General features: G+C 40.5%; 1 protein-coding gene and 1 long non-coding RNA gene across 2 annotated transcripts in view; one reads left to right on the top strand and one right to left on the bottom strand.

Annotated features, from left to right (window-relative positions):
• The window catches only part of LOC145435329 (uncharacterized), a 42,872-nt gene extending 17,108 nt beyond the window's left edge, over positions 1–25,764 (top strand). Inside the window, exon 3 of the long non-coding RNA XR_013913810.1 lies at positions 25,349–25,764. This is a non-coding gene — a long non-coding RNA (uncharacterized LOC145435329). The remainder of the gene's footprint in view (positions 1–25,348) is intronic.
• Positions 1–27,551, bottom strand: part of LOC145435012 (uncharacterized) — a 544,696-nt gene that overhangs the window by 192,553 nt on the left and 324,592 nt on the right. The gene's annotated exons all lie outside the window — the stretch shown is intronic.

The raw sequence follows: 27,551 nt of genomic DNA, 5'->3' as shown, positions 1-27,551 counted from the left end.
GACGTAGAGTTTTAAAACGTGGTTGCCTATTTGATATCGATACTGAATTCATGCGGCCCGCGGCCGCTACGAATTTTGAAAAGTGGCCCGCGACCCATTTTGAGTTGGTGACCCCTGCTTTAAACCAACCAATCAGCACGGAAACGCCGACGGTTTATCTCGCCTACCAAAGGGTCCAGACCCTGAGTTTGACGAACTGGAAATTCGTGAAAACGCGGAGATCGTTCACGCTATTAATATGGCATTCGATGGCTTACCGTTAATCCAGCAAACACGAAACAGCCCATTGAGGTTAAAAAAACGTTTTTATTTGGTTCATATTAAAGACTGGCAGGTTAGTTTTAAGTCGGTTTTTGTGTCGACGCGTTTTAACGCGTTTTTCACGCAAATCGGGATCGTTAATAAAACGTAGATAAAACTCTGTATCTACAATGCTTTAGAACAGTGGTTCTTAACCTTTTTTCTTCCAGCGCCCCCTTTCAAAAATTATAGTGCTCCAGCGCCCCCCCCAACTTCATATTGTAAGGAATGTAATAAAGACAATGAGTATGAGGGAGGGCCGTAACAGCACTTCGAGAACCCCCCTAAAACGATTGCCTTGCTCACCCATAGCTTGATAAACTGAACCTCTGAGGGCTTCACCCCAATGAACCCCATATCGAGATTTTGATGGTCAGCAAAGTTTGTGTGGCCTGGTCGCCCTAGGTACCAAAATTTTCTATAATGCATAAATGAATAGGTGGTAATTACATATAAAAGTCGCTATAAACTTTTTATCCTCTCAGCCCACGTAATCAGATTTACCAGCAGCACTGAGTGAGCTGTTGTATAGGAAAATAAAGGGCACGTAATTAATAATTAAACATATTCGGGCGTGCCCGCAGGTACAATTATTCGTTACCAGGGCCGTAACAGCACTTCGTCACCCCCCCCCCAACAAAAAACGTTGGTCCAGGGCCCCCATCGGGTGATAAACCAAACTTCCGGGGGACTTCACTCCCAGACCCCCATTAGGCTGTACTCTATTTGCTGATAGCCTATTAGGTATCTACATTGGGTGTCCATTTACTGAGGCAGCTATTCTCGCCTAGTCGCGCGAAGCGCGAAAAATTTTATTAGTCAATGATTAAATTGTTCAATATCATCGGGAATTGCATGTAAATTGAGATCAATTCTTATCCTCCCTCTGCTCACGTAAACACATTTACCGGTAGAGCTGAGTGAGGTGCAATGTTCCCTCTAAGCTGCGCACGTGCGCAGTGCTGACACGGTCTCTGCGCACAGAAAATCTACGTTGCGCACAACCAATCCGAAGTTATTACCTTTTTTTAGTCGTTACGCACTGTTGTCCAAGGGTCAGCGCAGTGATTTGTTGAGTGTGCGCAGACTCATCAAAACTTTAAGCGAACATTGTGAGGTTTCTTGGAAACTGTAGGGCCCGTTACTAATAATTAAACATATTCGGGCGGGCGAACCCGTTGGTATGACTTTGTTGCATGATGTTATTTTGTGACCCCCTGTCTGCAATATCAAAAAATATAGAATCGCTCAACGGGGATATCGCCGAACAGGAATATCCCTGTCGCCCAATCGTACTAAACTAAAAGACGCACACGATTTCAGATTGGTACTTCTTCACTGACATATAATTTTCCCTGCCAGATGGAGTTCGTCTTCTGGGGTTCAGATTGCCAAGACAGGAAGTCATTCATTTAGGCGCCCATGGACAATTAAACCTATATGTAAATTGAAGGCTATATGTAACGAAGTTTTCGGTGTTAATTTGATCTGAATACTCAATAAGGATATGTCCTATCACCACATCATCTACTGCGAAGCCATTTTTCTCCAGCGTCCCCCATACCGCCCCCCTGAGCCCAGCGCCCCCCATATCGCCCCCTGAGCGCTTCCGCCCCCCTTCATAATCGCCAGCGCCCCCTGGGGGGCGCTGGGGGCAAGGTTAAGAACCACTGCTTTAGAACGTACAATCGATCGTCAAAAAAACATCCTGACATACTAACATCACTATATTCCCATATTTAGGCATACCTGAGGTTGGCTGCGGACACATACACACATACACATATCACACTACACATTGCATTTGATGAACTTATAATTCATATAGAAAACAGTGTCAAAGAAACTCAGAACGAAACGAAACAAACGAATGAAAAAATAATCAAGATCCAAAAGCCAACTGAGTGTCTTGATCAATATTCATCTTCTGACGACGAGGGCAAGAAGCTGCATTCTGCCTTTTTCCCCATAGAACCCTACAGAGAAACAACAACATGGAATGTTAAAGACATGCTCGATCCTGTTTAGATAGTTCTTAGTACTACGCAGTGTTGGGATGAGTCGACTCTTGACTTGACTCGAGTCAGACTCAAGTCAACTCTTTCGTATGACTTGACTTGACTCGAGTCTCTTGGCAAAAATGACTCGACTCGTCGCTCCAGATATGTGGATTGAATCGTGACGCGGAGCAAAATTTACGAGTCACTTTCAAGTAATCAAGTTAACGGTGTCAATTAAATAACCCTATATCTTATGTACGTTCGGATTTTTTGCGATATGCCGGTGTCACTTGAGTAGTATATACGATCGCTCGCAATTCGCCATTGGTTTCTTATGGGCGGGGTGGCGATTCGCCTGGAAACCCGGGGTGGCGATTCGCCTTTTTAGACCCCCCTCTGGGCCACGATTCGCCATGTGTTCTTATGGGTGCGGTCGTGATTCGCCCTTTTTCGGGTATAGGCCGCGGTCGTGATTCGCCGTGAAAACTCGGGGTCGTGACTCGCCTTTTTTGCTATAGGCGGTGGCGGTGATTCGCCTGTCGTGTATTCTTACGGGATCTGTGGTGATTCGTCATGTGTTCTTATGGGTGCGGTCGTGATTCGCCCTCTCGGGTATAGGCCGCGGTCATGATTCGCCGTGAAAACTCGGGGTCGTGACTCGCCTTTTTTGCTATAGGCGGTGGCGGTGATTCGCCTGTCGTGTATTCTTACGGGATCTGTGGTGATTTACCATGTGTTCTTATGGGTGCGGTCGTGATTCGCCCTTTCGGGTATAGGCTGCGGCGATGTATTCTTACGCGATCTCTGGTGATTCGCCATGTGTTCTTATGGATGCGCTCGCACGTCGTACTTTCAAGTATAGACATCTCTCGCATATCGTATTGAAAACTCGTGTTGACACATCGTGCTTTTAGGTATAGACATCTCTCGCATATCGTACTTTCGGGTATGGACATCGCTTAACAGGAAATTCACTAAACCGCGATCGCGGCACATCGCCATTGATTCTTATGGGCCCGCTCGCATGCGGCTTGGGAAACTCGTGTTGGCATGCGGCTATTGTGTCTTATGGCGGGGGCGGCAAGCGGCTCTTATGACTTATGGCGGCGGCGGCAAGTCGTACTCTCGGGTATTTAGTTTGCCACAGAGCCGGCGTAGACGGCGATTCGAATATCAACAATAGTCGCGTTCGCAAACTAACACTTCAAAAAAGATGTGAAATATTTGTAAAATCCTACGATCGCTCACAAGATACCACTTCCAGCATATCGATCTATCACTCAATACACAACCGAAGTTGAATTGTAATTGAATGCGTAACTTTATCACCTCGACATCAAAATTCGAAAACAACAACTTGATGCTTTATGTTCTCACTCTAATTTCATGATAAGTGTAATAAGTACCGAATAACAGATACACCACCGGCGAGACTTGAATACCAACAAATTGTCACTTATTTCTATTCTAGCCGTAATCCTTTGTGAAGTTAACGCTTATTCAAAAAGGTGTGAAATATTTGCAAAACCCCGCGATCACTGACAAGATAATGTCTCGGACATAGTCATCTTTCACGACTTGGTGTCATAGCCATACCGATCGCTCACGCGGTGAAATTTTAGTAATCAGTTTGTCACAGAACTGGATTTCACTGGTAAGATTTAATAAATACCAACTAACAGAACCATCAGTGTGGGTAACTTGAATAGCAACAAATTGTCAGTTATTTCCGACGGGAAATTCACTAAACCGCAGTACATTGTGTGATTTTGAAAAACAGATGTTTGCGCTTGCGTTTTGATATGTGTGACCCACTAACTACGTCCGTTTTGGAAACGCGATCTGTTGTGAGGATTACGCAGCGCGTGCGGGCTATATTTCGAATGACCTGTGCGCTGAATTATCTCCCGTCCAGCCGTGTGCTACTATCGATTAACACACTAGTCCAGTCAGTGCGAAATAGTTTGCTAAATCTAGGAATCAGTCGCATGGTAATGTTTTGGTAATTAGTTGTCGCAGGGCCGGCGTAGATGGTGATTCGAAAACCAACAATAACCGCACTCGCAAATTCACACTTCAAAAAAGTGTAAAAAATAGATTGCAAATCCCACAACCCGGATTAAAGTGGTTTTATCTCAAGCGCCTAGACATGGTAATATGTTATATTCATTAATTATATTCAGCTGCGACACGAAAAGCGCGTGCGAAATAGTTTGCTAAATCTTGGAATTACTAGCATGTTAATATTTTGGTAATTAATTGACCGCAGAGCCAGAGTAGACGGTGATTCGAAAACTAACAATAACCGTGCAGACGGAAACATGGCTTGTTGTGAGGATATCGAGCGTGCGCGACCTATATTTCGAATGACCTGTGCGCTGAATCGTTTCCCTTGCAGTCGTGTGTCACTTCCACAAAAACATTGTCAAGTAAATCCGTTACCCGACCAACTCAAACAGTATCAATATGAAAAACAGCCAAACATACACGAATCCATACAATCACTAAAACCTAAAATCCATAACAAGCTTGGTTGTATTCATATCCCTACGCAACTTGAAAAGTCGTTACTATTCTGTAAGATAAAGGAATTACTACGCGGTATATTCTGCAAGACAAACTAATTACTACTCGGTATATTTTGAAAGACAAAAGTAATTACTTCTCAGTGTCGGCGACTTGAGATTAACATAATATGTTTGAGTATACGAGATTTGACAGTCTGACCATCGTAGTTGAGAATTCATTTCTTACAATCGAACACAGGTGTTATATCAAAAATTATCATGATCATAAGGATTGACACAATGATTTGACATATGACATTTTGTAATAGTTGATCATTACTTTATTATTAAATTATTTGCGTTAATTAGACCCCGCGTTGTGGTAAATGTTATGACAACAACAAACTTTTCAGTACCAATGTTATTAACATATTAAGCTGTAAAACTATGTGTGTCTGAAATGTTCTTGATAGGAAAATTACTCCACCTTGGTAAAAATCACTCTGCGTATCGCGGATATCAGAAAATATTTCCAGTAACCAAGACTAAAGATGAAACGACAATATCGGTATTATTACATTCAACAATCAGTACAATTATTAAAATCTATCGTTTGCGATAAACAGCACTAAAGATGTAATAATTCCAGTATTCATACATTGAACATCCGATACAAAATGCTTTATTATCCCGATTCCCAACGGGTAATTGAAACGACTAAGTGTAGAATCAGTATATCACAATATCGTTACTATTGAATCCAACGATTTATTGTCGGAATTTGTGACAGAGAATTGAAACATATGCACTTTACAGAGTGTGAAAATATCACTTTGAGTATCGAGTACCGTTCGAAGCTAGCGATCAATTCCTAATCATTTCAGTAACTCCCCATTGTGCGTGCTAAATGTAAAATATCGCGAGGTTATACACTCTAAGACTTTGATTATTGTAAAAGTAAATTGTGATATGTTTGTTAGATGCATCCAATTCAACTAGAAGTGTCTGGTGCACAACAATCGTAATATCAAAAAAGTACTTGCTACACTGTTATTTGCTAAACGTGTTTTGCATTGTTGTTCATTTCTAGTATTGATTGAAATCATTCTTGAACCCTCAAATAATAATTCCCGACATGAAACCAAACCGCTGAAAGTCGTTACCATCACGAAGATACAATGTGTACGATGTTTGTCAAATGTGTCCTACCTGGCCATCAGAAAACAATTTTCACTAGCTTGGTAATGAAACCGAAGTCTCCATTCGATATTTTGTTTGTGTCAAATACTTTACAATGAACACATTTGCGTGGTTGAGCTTTACATCATCAAGCTGTTATTTGTAAATCAAGATTTCGGTAAACTTGTAAATGTATCGTTTAACTAACCGACATTTAGTGATTGGGGAACACACCAAACGATACACATCCATCTCCGAAATACTGCATTGATCTTAATTTCCATCATCGTGATAAGCGAAGTACATTTGTTTTGAATTCATAACAATAGGCTTTTCTATGGCATGATAAATTATTGACAAGTTCTGCTTAGAAGATTGGTTGCATATCACTAAAAATAATATACCACACATATTATTACTGTTACTCCATTCATCGGTATTTTTTCCGTTGTCGATTTTCAAACGAGTAAAATTTATTACTTGAGTTGCTCTGCTTAATGTAAATGTAAACTCACCCGTCTTTCAACAACAAACAATGTTAAAAAAGTATGCAATCAAACACAACAAGTTTTACGATACTAATTATTATCCCACATAACCCATTTCTTACGGAAGACATATGAAATATATTCATGTTACACGAAAATATTCGCTCATGCTGCAAACCTGTAAAATGATTGGTGGCGCTTTCAAACTATTTCGATACCTCTAGAACTTTATTGGCTGAATGGTTGTTCATGTATCGTAATAATCAAGTAGTTCAACACAGAACTAGTATTAACAGAAACACCAGAGTTGTTTACACAAAAGTTTGTATGTGTACAGTATACGAATACCATGTGTAAGTCCAGCACAATTGCGGTATCCATACGAGTTTAGTTAACACAATTTACGACACCGAGGTCGCCTCATCTTTCGTAAGACAACAAACCAAGGCTTCAGGATATGTCCATGTCATAACAATAAATCAGCTACTCCAACAACAGAGTACATATGTTTTCTAGTACGGTGCTTACATCTTACACACAATTCATCACATGGTTGTCCTCACAACAATAAAACTAAAACATACTAGCATACATAATGGTCGTTATAGTTTGCACACCAACGATACATCGTGCAAGTAGCAAGTCTCGAGAATCCAGTTATTCAAAAAAAACGTGAAAGAGTTTCTACGCCAAGTCGGTATGTTGACGAAAGCCTATATTGTAATATCATGATCGATTTACATTCGTTGGTCGCAAAATGTCACTACTCTAAAAAATTATTTTTCACTCAAAGCCTACTTGTCACCATTCGTTTCATCAAGCACGAGTTCAAGAAACCTGCTACGACATGAATTGTTATTTTTTATGTTGTGTAAATAGGTAATAATTAATTTTAGTAACACTATATCAACATCATCGAGTTGTGCGAATAGATTTACATGTGGTCTTGTGGTTTTAATCGAAGCATACAGCACGGTCTAATGTGGAGTCATCTCTATTGTACAGCAACTCGGTAATCGAAATGCATTAAAATTTAAACAGCGATCTTGTGTCGTCACGCGAAAAATATGTTCACTATCGCGATAATCCTTTTCACACTCGTAATGGTATACCAACGGCAAGCGATAACGTTTTTCAACACCAACGACACTAAACATACGATACCTACCCAAGTAAAATTACCATTTTCACCTGGAGGTCAGTCGTTACCCGAGTAGAAATACCATTGTCCTTTGGAGATTTATCGTTTACTCAGAGTAACAAACCCCTTTTCACTTGGAAATCTATTTTTGCCCTGGATAACAAACCCCTTTTTCACTTGGAAATATATTTTTTCTCTCGGCAACGAACCTTTTTCACTTGGAAATATATTTTTTCTCTTGGTAACAAACCTTTTTCACTTGGAAATATATTTTTTCTCTTGGTAACAAACCTTTTTCACTTGGAAATATATTTTTTCTCTGGGTAACAAACCTTTTTTCACTTAGAAATCTATTTTTTCTCTGGGTAACAAACCTTTTTCACTTGGAAATATATTTTTTCCCTGAGCAACAAACCATTTTCACTTGGTGGGTCGTCGTTTACCTTAGTAAAAATATCATTTTCCTTTGGAGATCCGGCGTTTACCCAGTGTAACAATACATTTTCTCTTGGTCATCTAGCTTTTCCTAGAGTAACAAAACCATTTTCATTTTGAAATCTGACAACTACACCGGTCAATTTGATATTTTTTGTATATTGTTACAACAGACAGTGACAAAATATACACCAACAACGACTCCGATACATTTGTGTAATCGCATATTCACTTGTTCTGGTCAGTGATGAGCGGATAGTGCTTTTCGAGACTCCGAATCCCTCCGACAACTTTAGTGTCTGAGGAAAACTCCCTCCGACTCCGGAGGGCTCAATCCCAGACTCCAAGATCTCCGATGAATCTCGTCAAGTATCCGAAACAGCGGCAAGCATGGTACATGGTACATATGGTACATGTGATAATATGGTTGGCCCCATAGTATTGTTTACTCTCTAGTCCCCAATTGCAGTGCAGATGTCTGATTTTTATGCACTTGGCAATCATTTTTGCATGTTACCCGTCATTTTACAACTTTACAAGATGTCAACTGTCTGTGTTTTGGTTTGTAATCATAATCAATAGTGTATTCTGGTCAGAGCTATCCAAACATGTCGGAGACAAAAGTTACAATACTCCTAAATTCTCCGAAAAAATATCTGTAGTAAACTCCGACTCCGCTCCGACTGTAACAAATTCGGCAAAACTCCGCTCCGAATCCACTCCGACTCCGCTCCGATGCTCATCACTGGTTCTGGTGCATCCCATCAAAACCCTCAGTTACCCACATGTAATGCGCTGTACATCGATGTGAATGTTTTGGAAAATTGGACAATCGACTTCGATAGTTCTGTGATGTCCGGGTTCGTGCTTTGGATTTTCCAGAGTCAAAATGTCTGAATAAAACACCTCCTCGACGATGGTTGGTATGTGGATAACGGTGTTCGGAAAACGGTTGGATTTATGTCACCCATCGCGATATCAATTCCTGGTCGAGTTTTCCTCCGGCATGTTTGCTATATTGTGTCTTTATTGGTCAATGTATGTCTCGACATTCAGTTTGAAATCGGAAATGATAAAGTATGTAACCGGATCCGGATATCAACTCTGAATCGATAAACCAATGAACAATATTCAAAGTAAACATGTTACACCCTGTGTTTCCACGAAAAAGTACCATCCAGACATACGTCGCGCTTGTTTGCCCACACCAGTATACGCGCAAATGGAGGTGTGTGACATTGCATGCAATTTGTTGGTATACAAACATCGATCCACAGACATTATCATAGCCGGTAGTTTTGATGTAGATCGAATGTCACCTGATAACAATGTCATACCAATAAGCCACATTGCAATGACTCTAAGTCAATCTGAAGCATAACATACAGACACACAAACATGGAGTCGTAACATGGTTATTCACACGACGGTGAAAGTGAGCTGTACAACATATATCAATAGAGCGTTCACAGTCAAATATGCGAACCTTGCACAATCATATACCCTGGTTTTTGTTGGATATGTACGAAACCAATAAATCGATACATTTGTTTTCCTTTGACGTCAACAATACAAGCACCATTCCAATGCATCGCTCGAATGTGAGGTTCGTCGGGTGTAAAATCCATATCAAATAACACCAAAGTGTGCGTTCCGTGTTTTATCATTTCCACCGACGCTTCTTGTCTGTGTCGTAACACTATGGCGCTGGGACTTGAAAAACGACAGATTGTGAAACGGATTGACATGACCAACCGAAACGACGTCAATAGCGACGATGACGTTTCAAAATGTTACCGACTAGCGCAACCTCGATCTTTTGTGGCGATGACCGTTTCGAAATGTCACCGGATGAACTGGACCCTTACGAAAGTGTGTTTTATGATTGCGTGTGAAATCACGAGGCAGTGTTCTATTGCGGTGTACGATTGCAGTCTTCATTCCGCAGAAACACACCTTATTTGATCACAGTATCAGTCCCAGATTTACAGAATCACCGTTCACGATATTTATCTGGAGTCGTTATGTGGTAGTAGCGACGTCCATGCATCGTGACTGAAAGACTGATCGCAATCATTTCGAGCACCCGTGATTCGATAGTTCACCTTGGTCAAACGCTGTACAACAGAAAACTTCGGTGTCGACAACACGCTGGATATTGCCCGATGTATCCAATTGATCTGAGTGGTCTGTCTGAAGATAGGGTGATGACTATCTTGTAATGTTACAACGCGATAAAACCATCGACTAAATCAGTGAATGGTGTCGAAATATCGATGTAATAGCGCGGACTCAGAGTCATTGCAATGTGGCTTATTGGTATGACATTGTTATCAGGTGACATTCGATCTACATCAAAACTACCGGCTATGATAATGTCTGTGGATCGATGTTTGTATACCAACAAATTGCATGCAATGTCACACACCTCCATTTGCGCGTATACTGGTGTGGGCAAACAAGCGCGACGTATGTCTGGATGGTACTTTTTCGTGGAAACACAGGGTGTAACATGTTTACTTTGAATATTGTTCATTGGTTTATCGATTCAGAGTTGATATCCGGATCCGGTTACATACTTTATCATTTCCGATTTCAAACTGAATGTCGAGACATACATTGACCAATAAAGACACAATATAGCAAACATGCCGGAGGAAAACTCGACCAGGAATTGTTATCGCGATGGGTGACATAAATCCAACCGTTTTCCGAACACCGTTATCCACATACCAACCATCGTCGAGGAGGTGTTTTATTCAGACATTTTGACTCTGGAAAATCCAAAGCACGAACCCGGACATCACAGAACTATCGAAGTCGATTGTCCAATTTTCCAAAACATTCACATCGATGTACAGCGCATTACATGTGGGTAACTGAGGGTTTTGATGGGATGCACCAGAACAAGTGAATATGCGATTACACAAATGTATCGGAGTCGTTGTTGGTGTATATTTTGTCACTGTCTGTTGTAACAATATACAAAAAATATCAAATTGACCGGTGCAGTTGTCAGATTTCAAAATGAAAATGGTTTTGTTACTCTAGGAAAAGCTAGATGACCAAGAGAAAATGTATTGTTACACTGGGTAAACGCCGGATCTCCAAAGGAAAATGATATTTTTACTAAGGTAAACGACGACCCACCAAGTGAAAATGGTTTGTTGCTCAGGGAAAAAATATATTTCCAAGTGAAAAAGGTTTGTTACCCAGAGAAAAAATAGATTTCTAAGTGAAAAAAGGTTTGTTACCCAGAGAAAAAATATATTTCCAAGTGAAAAAGGTTTGTTACCAAGAGAAAAAATATATTTCCAAGTGAAAAAGGTTTGTTACCAAGAGAAAAAATATATTTCCAAGTGAAAAAGGTTCGTTGCCGAGAGAAAAAATATATTTCCAAGTGAAAAAGGGGTTTGTTATCCAGGGCAAAAATAGATTTCCAAGTGAAAAGGGGTTTGTTACTCTGAGTAAACGATAAATCTCCAAAGGACAATGGTATTTCTACTCGGGTAACGACTGACCTCCAGGTGAAAATGGTAATTTTACTTGGGTAGGTATCGTATGTTTAGTGTCGTTGGTGTTGAAAAACGTTATCGCTTGCCGTTGGTATACCATTACGAGTGTGAAAAGGATTATCGCGATAGTGAACATATTTTTCGCGTGACGACACAAGATCGCTGTTTAAATTTTAATGCATTTCGATTACCGAGTTGCTGTACAATAGAGATGACTCCACATTAGACCGTGCTGTATGCTTCGATTAAAACCACAAGACCACATGTAAATCTATTCGCACAACTCGATGATGTTGATATAGTGTTACTAAAATTAATTATTACCTATTTACACAACATAAAAAATAACAATTCATGTCGTAGCAGGTTTCTTGAACTCGTGCTTGATGAAACGAATGGTGACAAGTAGGCTTTGAGTGAAAAATAATTTTTTAGAGTAGTGACATTTTGCGACCAACGAATGTAAATCGATCATGATATTACAATATAGGCTTTCGTCAACATACCGACTTGGCGTAGAAACTCTTTCACGTTTTTTTTGAATAACTGGATTCTCGAGACTTGCTACTTGCACGATGTATCGTTGGTGTGCAAACTATAACGACCATTATGTATGCTAGTATGTTTTAGTTTTATTGTTGTGAGGACAACCATGTGATGAATTGTGTGTAAGATGTAAGCACCGTACTAGAAAACATATGTACTCTGTTGTTGGAGTAGCTGATTTATTGTTATGACATGGACATATCCTGAAGCCTTGGTTTGTTGTCTTACGAAAGATGAGGCGACCCCGGTGTCGTAAATTGTGTTAACTAAACTCGTATGGATACCGCAATTGTGCTGGACTTACACATGGTATTCGTATACTGTACACATACAAACTTTTGTGTAAACAACTCTGGTGTTTCTGTTAATACTAGTTCTGTGTTGAGCTACTTGATTATTACGATACATGAACAACCATTCAGCCAATAAAGTTCTAGAGGTATCGAAATAGTTTGAAAGCGCCACCAATCATTTTACAGGTTTGCAGCATGAGCGAATATTTTCGTGTAACATGAATATATTTCATATGTCTTCCGTAAGAAATGGGTTATGTGGGATAATAATTAGTATCGTAAAACTTGTTGTGTTTGATTGCATACTTTTTTAACATTGTTTGTTGTTGAAAGACGGGTGAGTTTACATTTACATTAAGCAGAGCAACTCAAGTAATAAATTTTACTCGTTTGAAAATCGACAACGGAAAAAATACCGATGAATGGAGTAACAGTAATAATATGTGTGGTATATTATTTTTAGTGATATGCAACCAATCTTCTAAGCAGAACTTGTCAATAATTTATCATGCCATAGAAAAGCCTATTGTTATGAATTCAAAACAAATGTACTTCGCTTATCACGATGATGGAAAATAAGATCAATGCAGTATTTCGGAGATGGATGTGTATCGTTTGGTGTGTTCCCCAATCACTAAATGTCGGTTAGTTAAACGATACATTTACAAGTTTACCGAAATCTTGATTTACAAATAACAGCTTGATGATGTAAAGCTCAACCACGCAAATGTGTTCATTGTAAAGTATTTGACACAAACAAAATATCGAATGGAGACTTCGGTTTCATTACCAAGCTAGTGAAAATTGTTTTCTGATGGCCAGGTAGGACACATTTGACAAACATCGTACACATTGTATCTTCGTGATGGTAACGACTTTCAGCGGTTTGGTTTCATGTCGGGAATTATTATTTGAGGGTTCAAGAATGATTTCAATCAATACTAGAAATGAACAACAATGCAAAACACGTTTAGCAAATAACAGTGTAGCAAGTACTTTTTTGATATTACGATTGTTGTGCACCAGACACTTCTAGTTGAATTGGATGCATCTAACAAACATATCACAATTTACTTTTACAATAATCAAAGTCTTAGAGTGTATAACCTCGCGATATTTTACATTTAGCACGCACAATGGGGAGTTACTGAAATGATTAGGAATTGATCGCTAGCTTCGAACGGTACTCGATACTCAAAGTGATATTTTCACACTCTGTAAAGTGCATATGTTTCAATTCTCTGTCACAAATTCCGACAATAAATCGTTGGATTCAATAGTAACGATATTGTGATATACTGATTCTACACTTAGTCGTTTCAATTACCCGTTGGGAATCGGGATAATAAAGCATTTTGTATCGGATGTTCAATGTATGAATACTGGAATTATTACATCTTTAGTGCTGTTTATCGCAAACGATAGATTTTAATAATTGTACTGATTGTTGAATGTAATAATACCGATATTGTCGTTTCATCTTTAGTCTTGGTTACTGGAAATATTTTCTGATATCCGCGATACGCAGAGTGATTTTTACCAAGGTGGAGTAATTTTCCTATCAAGAACATTTCAGACACACATAGTTTTACAGCTTAATATGTTAATAACATTGGTACTGAAAAGTTCGTTGTTGTCATAACATTTACCACAACGCGGGGTCTAATTAACGCAAATAATTTAATAATAAAGTAATGATCAACTATTACAAAATGTCATATGTCAAATCATTGTGTCAATCCTTATGATCATGATAATTTTTGATATAACACCTGTGTTCGATTGTAAGAAATGAATTCTCAACTACGATGGTCAGACTGTCAAATCTCGTATACTCAAACATATTATGTTAATCTCAAGTCGCCGACACTGAGAAGTAATTACTTTTGTCTTTCAAAATATACCGAGTAGTAATTAGTTTGTCTTGCAGAATATACCGCGTAGTAATTCCTTTATCTTACAGAATAGTAACGACTTTTCAAGTTGCGTAGGGATATGAATACAACCAAGCTTGTTATGGATTTTAGGTTTTAGTGATTGTATGGATTCGTGTATGTTTGGCTGTTTTTCATATTGATACTGTTTGAGTTGGTCGGGTAACGGATTTACTTGACAATGTTTTTGTGGAAGTGACACACGACTGCAAGGGAAACGATTCAGCGCACAGGTCATTCGAAATATAGGTCGCGCACGCTCGATATCCTCACAACAAGCCATGTTTCCGTCTGCACGGTTATTGTTAGTTTTCGAATCACCGTCTACTCTGGCTCTGCGGTCAATTAATTACCAAAATATTAACATGCTAGTAATTCCAAGATTTAGCAAACTATTTCGCACGCGCTTTTCGTGTCGCAGCTGAATATAATTAATGAATATAACATATTACCATGTCTAGGCGCTTGAGATAAAACCACTTTAATCCGGGTTGTGGGATTTGCAATCTATTTTTTACACTTTTTTGAAGTGTGAATTTGCGAGTGCGGTTATTGTTGGTTTTCGAATCACCATCTACGCCGGCCCTGCGACTACTAATTACCAAAACATTACCATGCGACTGATTCCTAGATTTAGCAAACTATTTCGCACTGACTGGACTAGTGTGTTAATCGATAGTAGCACACGGCTGGACGGGAGATAATTCAGCGCACAGGTCATTCGAAATATAGCCCGCACGCGCTGCGTAATCCTCACAACAGATCGCGTTTCCAAAACGGACGTAGTTAGTGGGTCACACATATCAAAACGCAAGCGCAAACATCTGTTTTTCAAAATCACACAATGTACTGCGGTTTAGTGAATTTCCCGTCGGAAATAACTGACAATTTGTTGCTATTCAAGTTACCCACACTGATGGTTCTGTTAGTTGGTATTTATTAAATCTTACCAGTGAAATCCAGTTCTGTGACAAACTGATTACTAAAATTTCACCGCGTGAGCGATCGGTATGGCTATGACACCAAGTCGTGAAAGATGACTATGTCCGAGACATTATCTTGTCAGTGATCGCGGGGTTTTGCAAATATTTCACACCTTTTTGAATAAGCGTTAACTTCACAAAGGATTACGGCTAGAATAGAAATAAGTGACAATTTGTTGGTATTCAAGTCTCGCCGGTGGTGTATCTGTTATTCGGTACTTATTACACTTATCATGAAATTAGAGTGAGAACATAAAGCATCAAGTTGTTGTTTTCGAATTTTGATGTCGAGGTGATAAAGTTACGCATTCAATTACAATTCAACTTCGGTTGTGTATTGAGTGATAGATCGATATGCTGGAAGTGGTATCTTGTGAGCGATCGTAGGATTTTACAAATATTTCACATCTTTTTTGAAGTGTTAGTTTGCGAACGCGACTATTGTTGATATTCGAATCGCCGTCTACGCCGGCTCTGTGGCAAACTAAATACCCGAGAGTACGACTTGCCGCCGCCGCCATAAGTCATAAGAGCCGCTTGCCGCCCCCGCCATAAGACACAATAGCCGCATGCCAACACGAGTTTCCCAAGCCGCATGCGAGCGGGCCCATAAGAATCAATGGCGATGTGCCGCGATCGCGGTTTAGTGAATTTCCTGTTAAGCGATGTCCATACCCGAAAGTACGATATGCGAGAGATGTCTATACCTAAAAGCACGATGTGTCAACACGAGTTTTCAATACGATATGCGAGAGATGTCTATACTTGAAAGTACGACGTGCGAGCGCATCCATAAGAACACATGGCGAATCGCCAGAGATCGCGTAAGAATACATCGCCGCAGCCTATACCCGAAAGGGCGAATCACGACCGCACCCATAAGAACACATGGTAAATCACCACAGATCCCGTAAGAATACACGACAGGCGAATCACCGCCACCGCCTATAGCAAAAAAGGCGAGTCACGACCCCGAGTTTTCACGGCGAATCATGACCGCGGCCTATACCCGAAAGGGCGAATCACGACCGCACCCATAAGAACACATGACGAATCACCACAGATCCCGTAAGAATACACGACAGGCGAATCACCGCCACCGCCTATAGCAAAAAAGGCGAGTCACGACCCCGAGTTTTCACGGCGAATCACGACCGCGGCCTATACCCGAAAAAGGGCGAATCACGACCGCACCCATAAGAACACATGGCGAATCGTGGCCCAGAGGGGGGTCTAAAAAGGCGAATCGCCACCCCGGGTTTCCAGGCGAATCGCCACCCCGCCCATAAGAAACCAATGGCGAATCGCGATTGATCGTATATACTACTGACCACACGCACACACAGTCGATAGTAGCACATGGGCTGCAAGAGATGTCAGTGACCTCAGATCGTATACCGCTATACACAGTCTATTGTCGCTAATTTGCCTCACTGATAACAAAATACTAAATTGCAAATGTATGGCGAAATATTGGACATAAAATCGGCATTTTAAAACAAAGGGGTTTCGATTTCAACAGGGAAGCTGTTTCGACCCTGGCTGGCTGGGTAGGAAGTACCGATTCAAGAAGTCTGAGCCATCACAGCGGTTTCCTCAAAAATAACTAAAAGACAAATGACTAGCTGAACACATGTTTGTTAACTGCATACTTTCCAACACCAAACGGAACCATTGGTCTATTGCCGACGGCTAAAGGAAGAGGAGAAATATTTGCTTATGACATCACAATCAAGCGGTGTACAGTATTACATTTGAGATAACATCGTACCATATTGCTCATTAACCTGTGCGTCAACCTGTACTGACCCATAAACCTGCCTTTGTGATAGCTAGCCATCGGCTCATTGTAATTCGTATCTGGTACACCCCTGTACACCCCATTCGAGTGGTACACCCTTTGCAAATTCTGGTACACCCTAGGGTGTACGACAACCCCGGTTGAAGAGCACTGATCTATGCTATGTATATTCCGTCTTTCAAAATGAAAAATGGCCTTGATAAATGTTTGTTCTAAAACCAACGACCGAGCTTTGGTACTAAATTTAGTCGGAATGTACCTGTATTTCAGGCTGTGACCCAAGTGACCCAAGCTTGAGTTGGTGAGTGTGAAAATAGAGTTATGATATTGTTGCAATAACGAGATTACGTGCTGATCAAGCAGCGAGCTGATCACTAACTGAATGCTCACCCGACTTCTGTAAATTCCACAATTAAATTTTTGATGATTGAATCGGACTTTTCAAATAAATGAAAAGGTATATGAGCGTGTCTCCCCGTTTTCTTGGGCAGAATTTTCCGGACTGGATACAGTGACATCCATAGCACTGAGATTCCAGGTGGACCATAATCAAGAACTTGTTGCTTGAACAACATATTACTTTTCTACTAGGGTTACCATATTTATGCGAATCAAATTCTGGACACTCTTTAGCGCCAACTAGCGGATTCAAAAATGAGCAGTGACACGTTGTCTGTCAATATGACGTGACACTAGCTAAGCATGACCTATCGACTGTATGCGAATGGAGTCGAACATAGGTCATGAATTGGGCCATCTGTAATGTGAGCTCTGGTGACTGGTACTTTCTAGGGTCTGCAATATATTTCTCCTCGGACCGATGAAATCGTCTGGCGGGCCGTGTCTGGCCTGTCGAGATTGTGTTTGACAGCCCTGCTATACTGTTAGGTCGGTGCGGCTATCTGGTTGTTTGTTTTGATCAGATCCGAAACAACATTTTTTCTGCCCCCTTCCGCCACTCAAAAAAAAAAACACTGATGTTGAACTTACTATATGCATTTGGCTGTTAAAATTTATGAATGAATTCTGTCAATAATATTGATTTTTCCATATATTAGGCGACTATAAAATGCACCAGCAGGTTGCACATCTGGTGATTTCCAACTTTTTATGGTCGCGGCCTTATTTCCAACTTGAAAATGTTCCGTGGCCCAGCTCAAAACTTGATAAGCTGAAGCTGATTACTAAAAAATTTCAACTTGCCCAAACTTACTCACGGCCTAGGAAGCTGATTACCTCCAACACCATCGCGATTCCCAGATGAAGTCAAACGACCCCAAGATTTGGAATCACTGTTTGTGACTGAAGCATCAAATCGTCCTTAACCAACTCTAGGAATATACCGTTAGCTTATTATTGTGATTACAATCTGACTTATTTCAGTACATGATGGTTATTTATATTGATTTTGATTGCATTTCTGGCGAGGGTGATGCCTGGTGCCCAATGCCCACTGCTCATACTAATATCAATATACGTTGCATTAACTCGCGCGCGATACGAAGAAGAATTGTTAATAGCATAAATCTGCTTGAATATAATATCGTTTCTGTTGATTTACGAAAAAAATTTGAGCCCACTTCAAGCGTTCAAAATTCCGGACATTTAGGCATATTTTGGAAATTCCTCCCGGACGCAGATTTTTCAGTGAAATTCCGGACATGTCCGGGAAATTCCGGACGTATGGCAACCCTATTTTATACGTACATCTATACTCGTTCTGTCTTCACGCAGACCAAAGCAATATTGTGATATAAACATTTGAACTATTTTCAAATATACGAAATGCCTTGATCAGCTGTATGAGCTAAGCTATGGATGGCACTATCAGCGAGGTTGCACATTAGTCTATGGTGCTTATCAGTCGTCTTCACTTCACGGGATAGTATGCCAGATCAGATTGAATCAGAAAGTAGCAGTGTTGGGATCAAGTCACTACCTTCGAGTCACGAGTCATCTCGAGTCATTGCACATTTTGACTCGAGTCAAGTCAAGTCAATCGATTTTCAAAAGTGACTCGAGTCAAGTCAAGTCACTCGTTTTTTGGAGGTGACTCGAGTCAAGTCGAGTCAAGTCAAGTCAAGTCACGAGTCAAGTCACGATTCGAGTCAAATTGAATTTTCGAAGTATATGTGATGACCCAAAGTCATTACATTTTGCTAACTGTGTGAAGGATAGATTAATTGGCCATTTATCTTGAATCAAATGACGATTAGGAAGTTAAATATTCATGCAAAAAGGTGTTGTATCGCTCACGCACACGTAGAACTGATAATAAAATACATGAGTAAATGCATAGCTACATGCTACAGTCTGATTTTATCAGTCAATATAATGGATCGAATACGAAGCCTCGAGAAGTTGAACAAATTGATATGGCACAATAGGCCCTACCCACCTACACCTATGTGAGAATATAAAAGCATAAACTATATTCGTGCGATTTAAATCATACAAGAGTGTTGGTAAAGGTGAGCACTGCGCAATGTAAGCACTAAGCTGTCTAAGAAACAGAGATACGATGCGATTAGATAAATCTACTGCTACTACGACAAAGTAGGTGTGATGGTTTCGTAAGCGGTCAATTTATTTGTGATGTAACGATAGATGATCAGTGAAACTTATAATTATTGTAGACTGGTTGTTCTCGCAAGTGACACCGGCGTATCGCTAACAACCAAAACATACATAATATAGGGTGATTTAATCGACACCGTTTACTTAATGACTTGAAATTGACTCGTGAATTTTGCTCCGAGTCACGAGTCAATCCGCATTTCTGAGGCGTCGAGTCAAGTCAAGTCAAGTCATTTTTGCAAAGTGACTCGAGTCAAGTCAAGTCATACGAAAAAGGCGACTCGAGTCTGACTCGAGTCAAGTCATGACTCGAGCCATCCCAACACTGGAAAGTAGTGGCGTAAACTGAAAAACTAATCTGAAAATCTGTAAACTAATGTCTTGGCGTGGCGTTACGGACACTCGTCATCGCCAGCTAGTGGATTAAAAAATGAGGTGTGTCACATTGACTGCCAATATTACGTCACACTAGCAAAGCTTTGCCTATCGACCAGAACCGAACTCACGACCCGGTTGAGGAGCCGGGTTTGTGTGTTGTAGCCAGCACTGAAACAACATTTTTTAGCCCCCTTCCGCCTAAATAAACACTGATCTCGAGCCGACTATTGGGTAATCGATGCAACTTCTGGGGGGCTTACTATATGCATCTGGTTTCCATATGCATTTGGCCGTTAAATTATATGATTGAATTCTGTCGATAATATTGGATCTTTCATATATTACAATATAATTGTGGTCCTCTATCCGCCCACATGATCAGAGTTAGCGGCAGAGTTGGTGGATGATGACGACTTGGAAACTGCAGAGAACGTAATTTTACATCGTAAAGTCCTGTACATGTCACGCGGTCTAGACTACTTATGCACTCCAATGCCGGACACACCAGCAGACTGCCAATCCGATAGTTTATAACCTTTTATGGTCGCGAGTCTAGTTTTACAACAACTATATTTGAATAAAGCATCTAAATGGCCTTAACCGATTCTAGGAATATATCAATCACCTATAATTACGATTACGATTAGAATTATTTCAGTAAATGATGGTTATTTTTTATTGCATTTTTTGCGAGGGAGGTGGTACCCATATTAACATCAATCTATGTGACACGAGATCACGCGTAGCGCGACGAAAAATTTCAAGTAGCGTAAATCTGCGCAAAAATAATATTGTTTATGCTGATATACGAAAGAAATTTTGAGCCTATTTCAAGCCTTCAAAATTCTGGACGTTTGGGCATATTTTAGAATTTCCTCTCGGACGCAGTTTGAACAGTGAAATTCCTGAAATGTCCGGGAAACTCCGGATGCATGGTAACCCTAACTTATAGTGACTATGCGGTAAGTTGATCGTGACTTCCCAGAATTCTTATTTCCAATGCGCTAATAGATTTGTAATACACGTGTCGGATAATGGAATACCAGCAATTGAGGTTATAAGGCTTCCACGTCGAAAAAATCCAAACCAGCGACTGTAAACGGGTGTTCCGGGAACACTATTTGTTTAATGTGCCAGTCTCAGGAATTCCCGGCAGGTCAAGACACACACTCAACTCGTAGATATGATTTGTGATGACACGTCCGTCTTGGCCATCGTTGGTTGCAGGTGATATGCTCGAACTGTAGACGTGGTGTACGCGGTGTACGCGGTTCGAACTAAATTGAATCCCCTTTCATCTGTAATGCCAATTATATCTACGATCTTTAAAAGCTCGATTGTAATAAAGCAATTGGCATCACCTGTTGAATTTCAGCCGAACAATGCGATAGCAATTTTTAATGTTAATAATTCTCGCATTTCCGAACTGGTAACTGAAAAATGAACAGCCGAAGGAACACTGGGTAGCTATAAAATATTCATTATACTGTCGCGGTTTAGAGTGAAAGTTATATTTTATTAATTTTCTTATTTTTCAACATTCTGTTGATGCACGGTTTATTTTGCCCATCAGTAATCCGAAGCAATGGAAATGTGTAGTTAAATATGTATGTGTTATTGTGTATCTATACGGTACAGTGGATTTTTGTTTTTCGGACTAGAACAGAATTTTGGGTTCCGCAAAGATTTGCAGATTTGACAATATTTCTGACCAGAAGCACATCGTCACGCAGCCTTATCACGGTCAGCGGTAATCATCATCACAATACCATGTCGTTCTATTGAAAATTACTATACGTGCTATAACTGTTGAACCGACGGCGTTTTCGAGGGCTCCAGCCAATGCTCTCGCTAAGCAGCGCGCGTGTGCGCGTGCGTACTGCTGACACAGTCTGCCCGCAAATAAAATCTTTGCCGTGCACAAAAATGAATCCACCTGTGATTCGAAAAAAATTATCAACATGTCTTTCCCAGAATACACTGATGCTCATCTAATCAAACTGACGACCATTTTAGATGTACAAATGTACATAACTAATTCGTAATCAGAAATATGTAATCAGGCGAAGCGACGCCATATCGGTAGAAACGTCGGTTTCAAGTTTCAACCCGAGTGCTCTGAGAAGCATTAGGCTATATCCCCTCTCCATCGGACGAGCCAGTACACGTTCCTCTAATTCAAAATATATTGTATTTGCACCATTAAGCGTCAAATTCCCGTGTTCAAAATAATTCGTCAGTTATTTTCGTGTTGGTGTTTTTAATTGGAGTTCGCAATTGGATGTGTCATTGTGCAATGTGCATGTCTTCCAATTCCAATTCATTGCCGCGCATAATAGTTAATAAGGATTTGCAGTCGTTGATCGTGAAATGCTGCAACTATACAGTGTGCAGTGTAGGACGTTGAATGATGTGTGCTTCTCAGCAGCAAAATTCTGATTTTATTCGATTCGTTTGAACGGGTATCTTTTATATTCCAATTTACTTGGTCGCCGCTGGGTAGACTTGTTACATATATACATATATAACATATTTTGTGATACGATTGTTGATATACAATGTTCTTTCCAATTCTCTACTAGTTGCTGACGATTACCCCTGACGAGTGTCAGCCAAAAATATTCGGGTTCATTTCAATATGAATATACTATTCAATTATGTATACAAATATCAAATTTCAGCTCCTCCCCCTTAAAGGTACGGAAAAATAGGTTAAAAACGATGGTCTTGGGCCCTTATTGGATGATTAACACAATATCTGGGGCAAATATTCCACTCATACATAAAGTGATGTGAAATATAATGATTGTTGAAAACTTGAGCGTCAACACTTTCGCATCAAGCGCGAAAATGTTTCATGTTTAATGAATGAAATTGGTTCATTATATCGTTACTTGCGTATTGCAAATACGTTTTCATCATCAGATTTACCGCTAGGGTTGATAGAAGTGGTGTCATCGAACATTCAAGGGGCATGCTTGAACTATGTTCAATTGTTCATACCATACGTCAAGACTATTTAGAGTGGTGGTTCTCAACCGGGGGTCCGTAAATCATTTTCAAGGGGTTCACGAAACCTCCGAATTTGCAAAATGATTCGTAACCTAATTTTTAGTTTGTTTTAAATTAGAGAAATCACGAAGCATTTCGCTTTATAAATGCTAAAACTTCGGGACTCACATAAACAGAGAATGGCCGTCTGAGATGAAATGTTTCACTGTGCAAGTTATTTTGATTGCCAAATTGCCAATTGTTTGCAGAGATTCATTTTCTCCCCGATAGCCTATATACACGACCGCTATTCCAGAATAATTTCACGATGAGCTGTTCGATAGAAATGACTAGGTCGGAGGTAATATTGGTTCATGTGTTGCCATCATAGCTGCAAACTTTTCATGAGTTTAGGGGATCTCCCCGTGGGAAGACCTCGCAGAACCGTACATCCTGCCGTGGGCAATTTCATCACTACCCTTTATCCACACGATTCTTAGACGCGCACACACACACACATACCCTATGGAAGTTCCCAGTTGCCAACTATAGCTTGTATTAAGCGATCGTATCACGGACGAGCAGAAATCGCTGACAATAAATGATGAACAGTCAGTGTGAATTTCGGACCTAGTCGCGCGGAGCGTAAAATGTTTTTGAATAAATGGAATTGTTGATGCATACCAGACCAAATTAAAAACTCCTTTGATCAGACTCGTGCGATTCCAAATTAACACTTTGAAACGGGAGGTGTTCCAGTCGTATTTATGCCGAAGGGGTCTGATTGCAGAGACAGGATCATTAGGCGCCAGCCATTGAGGCACCCGAAAATCTATATCGAAGGCTTCGGAATACCTGCGTCGGTTTTATAGTTGTCAATAATTTTGAGAGCGCCCTTTGCGGAGTCTCAAGTAGCCTAATTTAAATGTCTTCGTGTGCCCGGTACGGAAATTCCCGGAACTAACAGTCCCCAACCCCCATACTGAACTGACACCCCTAGACTCAATAAACCCAGACGATCTCGGGCTACTCTCGCGTCTCTCTTGTATCTACTGGTACCGTTGTATTCTCATGAGAATGCAGCTAAATTCAATTATGGGTATTTACGGAAGAATTTTTTTCGGGATTCGGATAATAAAATGAACACGTGTATATATGGACACTAAATCGCGCCAAGCGCGAAGAATTTTTTTAGGTTGCACTCATCTGCCCAAAAATACTGTTAAATTTAATGATTTTTCGAAAAGTTTCCTGAAATTTGGGGGGAGCGATCGCCCCTTTCGCCCCTCTCTGGCTACGCCAGTGCTCGCTATCTCATCCGCGTAAGCAGTGTCTTAAAAAGCATAGAAGTGGGATTCTGACAATTCGGTAAATACGGAATGATAATGAAGGATGTCGGCCTGGTGTAAAATGGCCATTGACCAATGTAGTCGAAGCACCATGGATATGAAACACAACCGCAACAAAAACAACAACAGATACGGGCAGCAGAGGAACATGATGTGCCCTGTATAGACATAGCAACTTGCAATCGCGTGCTTCTCACGACGAAAATTTGTCCGCGGTACGTATATGGGCGATTCCAATTTCATTCCACTCTACCGACAAATCAGGTGGCTTGAATGGATGTACGCACGACTGGTGTCACGCATTGTTGACCAAGGGACCGGCAGTGAGTTGTTATGTTTCAGGGTTGTAACCAAGTCACAAGGCTCCGAGTCACAAGTCAATCTCATTTTTACAGGTTTGACTCGAGTCAAGTCGAGTCATTTTCAATTCACTACCGAGTCAAGTCCTAGTCCAAGTCATCGAGCAGAGGGTCGAGTCCGAGTCATGGTATTTTGACTCGAGTCCGAGTCCAAGTCATTGTGTTGACTGCTCAGTTTCCGGTCAAAGTGCTGTTAAACCCACTTTTCAGAACTCTGTTTCGTGATATCGAATGGTTCGCATTTATACTATACTAATTTTCCTCACTTTCAACAGTTTCTGGTCTCAATTTCAAGTATAAGTACCAATAGACGAAATGCCAATGGATTGGTTTGTTTACTATTCTTCGAAATTACAATGCAATGTCGGTCTTGGCCGTCTCAGTCTCGAGTCATGCCCAATGACTCGAGTCCAAGTCGAGTCAATACACAGACTGACTCGAGTCGAGTCGAGTCATTTCCATATTCTGAGAAAATGACTCGAGTCAAGTCGATTCATTAGAAAATAGTGACTCTAGTCGGACTCGAGTCGAGTCATGACTCGAGTCATTACAACCCTGGTATGTTTTCACAGATTCGTGGAAAATCAGAGGGATCATTGGCTCCAACCCATTCTACATCGTTTACGTCGATGGTATCTAGTGCAAATCGTCCAAAGGCTTGTACTGCATGTCATTCCGAAAGCATTCACACAACTATGAATGTGGGAATATCCGAAATTACCAACAGGATCAGCTCGACTCATGCAGCTTTCCAAACTTATAAATACCTGGGATGCAGAAGAGGCTAATTTTCGTAAAATCAATAAATTGTCGGGTATTTTGAGCAGATGATTTCAACCTACAATTTTTCTTCTCGATTCGTGCGATTTAGTATCACTACATTTCTTGATTTTATCAGGTTATAGGCCTACCCATCTCCAAAATAAAGAATAAAATAACGGCATCTTCCTAGTATCGCCAGAGGCTCTTGAAGACCGTTGGGATGCTTGAGTATACGGTTGTCAGCTCAATATACGGATTTAGGACTATTAGTTACCGTCAATGACCGTGCCAGGACACAGGACGACATATGTTACATGGTATACGCGACTCCACGAAGTGCGCTCGCAGTACGATTGACGGCGATAAAACCGACGCATGTTAGCCGAAGCCTCCGATATAGATGTCCACGTGCCGAAATGGCTAGTGCCGAATGGTTCTGTCCCTGCAACTAGACCCCCGCCCCCCGACATAAATGCGACTGACGCAGGAAAATATCGCCCCTCCCGCAAACATTGCTTATGTGAAGTCGCACTAGTCTGACCAATGGAATTTTGCTAATTTGGTCTGGTAAGTGTCAGCGACAATCTTTACCAGAGATTACAAAATAACAGCGCGCTTCAACGAAGTAATAAATAACAATGGACCCGCTCGAAGCTAACCTGCGACAACCACATGCTCAAAATTTATAATTAAGTGCCGTAAATATTCGAAGGCACCACTTGCGCATACACGTACCAATATTCATCATCAAATTCATTGATTTACTTAATAAATTAACGAAGTTCACACTGATTTATCTTTACATAAATATTAGTGAGTTTGGACTCGCCCGTGCATTGACCGCCTAATACCAGACTTACTTCGCAACCGGAAGGGTCGCGTGTGTACGCGTGCGTCTATGAATCGTGTGTATAAAGGGTAGTGATAAAATTGCCCATTGGCGGATGGACAGATCCATTGGGCGTTTCCACGGGGGTTCCTTAGACCTTTAAATCAACCCCCCCACAAAAAAACATTCTGGACACGCCCTCGATCCCAACACCATTGTTACTAACATTTTTAGAAACAAGGGGGTGAAAGCACGAAAGAGGGCGACTGGGGGGCGAAAAAACGTCCTGTGAGATATAGGGAATATGTGATACCGATGGATCAAGAATTGTGGACTGATCTCTGGTTCCAAATCTTCAGTCGATAAGAGCAGTTGTTTTGCTGGCTCAACACTTTGATACAAGCTCTAGCTACCGGATATATATACAACATGAATATCCACCAATTGAAAGATTATTTATGAACGTTAAAAATCTGTTGCTCTAACGTATCACCGGTCCCCACCCGGTGGGTCGGAAGGAACACGATCTGGAGACACGGGGAACTTACGCTCAAAAACTTAAATGTACCAAGTTCCAACTTTTCTTGCTGTATAATATAATCCATGCTACAGCAAGCCTAAAAAGAATGTTTGGTCGCAACTGTCGAGAAAATAGAATGAATAATACCTCAAATGTTCCCATGAAATCACGTTCCGATTTAAGCACAAACTTACAAATTTGAGGGTACATACACAAACAAACACATTGCCCGTAAATCGAGATTTTGGCTTCCAAATAGCTCATTATAGCGATAAAACATCACAGGAAATTATTAGATACAGCGTCTATGTGTGCAGGCGTGTTTCTGTTGTTGCATAACTAAGTTAGGCCAACTATTTTGCTTGATTTGGCTATGGTTTATTGGCAATAACTTCATAAAGTATGTATTTGAATTGAAAAAAGTCCACCCAAGGATGGTATTGAATGAAAAGTATGTACCGTTATATAGCCTGGCATAAGCCCTACATTCACATAAAAATTATTGCTGGTTTGTTCGTGTTAAATGTTACAATGAAAAATGAATGCGTTGATCGAAATTTATTTTACACGTGTACATGAGATTATGAGATTATCTTAGAAAATTCTTCAAATATTTTCGGTCTCAGTGTCTCATCGGTACGACATCTCCCCCTATTTAATTACC

This window comes from Botryllus schlosseri, chromosome 3, assembly GCF_051294905.1.
Source record: "Botryllus schlosseri isolate E-star chromosome 3, Bs_hap1, whole genome shotgun sequence".
NCBI lineage: Eukaryota > Metazoa > Chordata > Ascidiacea > Stolidobranchia > Styelidae > Botryllus > Botryllus schlosseri.
This window is presented reverse-complemented; position numbering and strand designations above follow the sequence as displayed.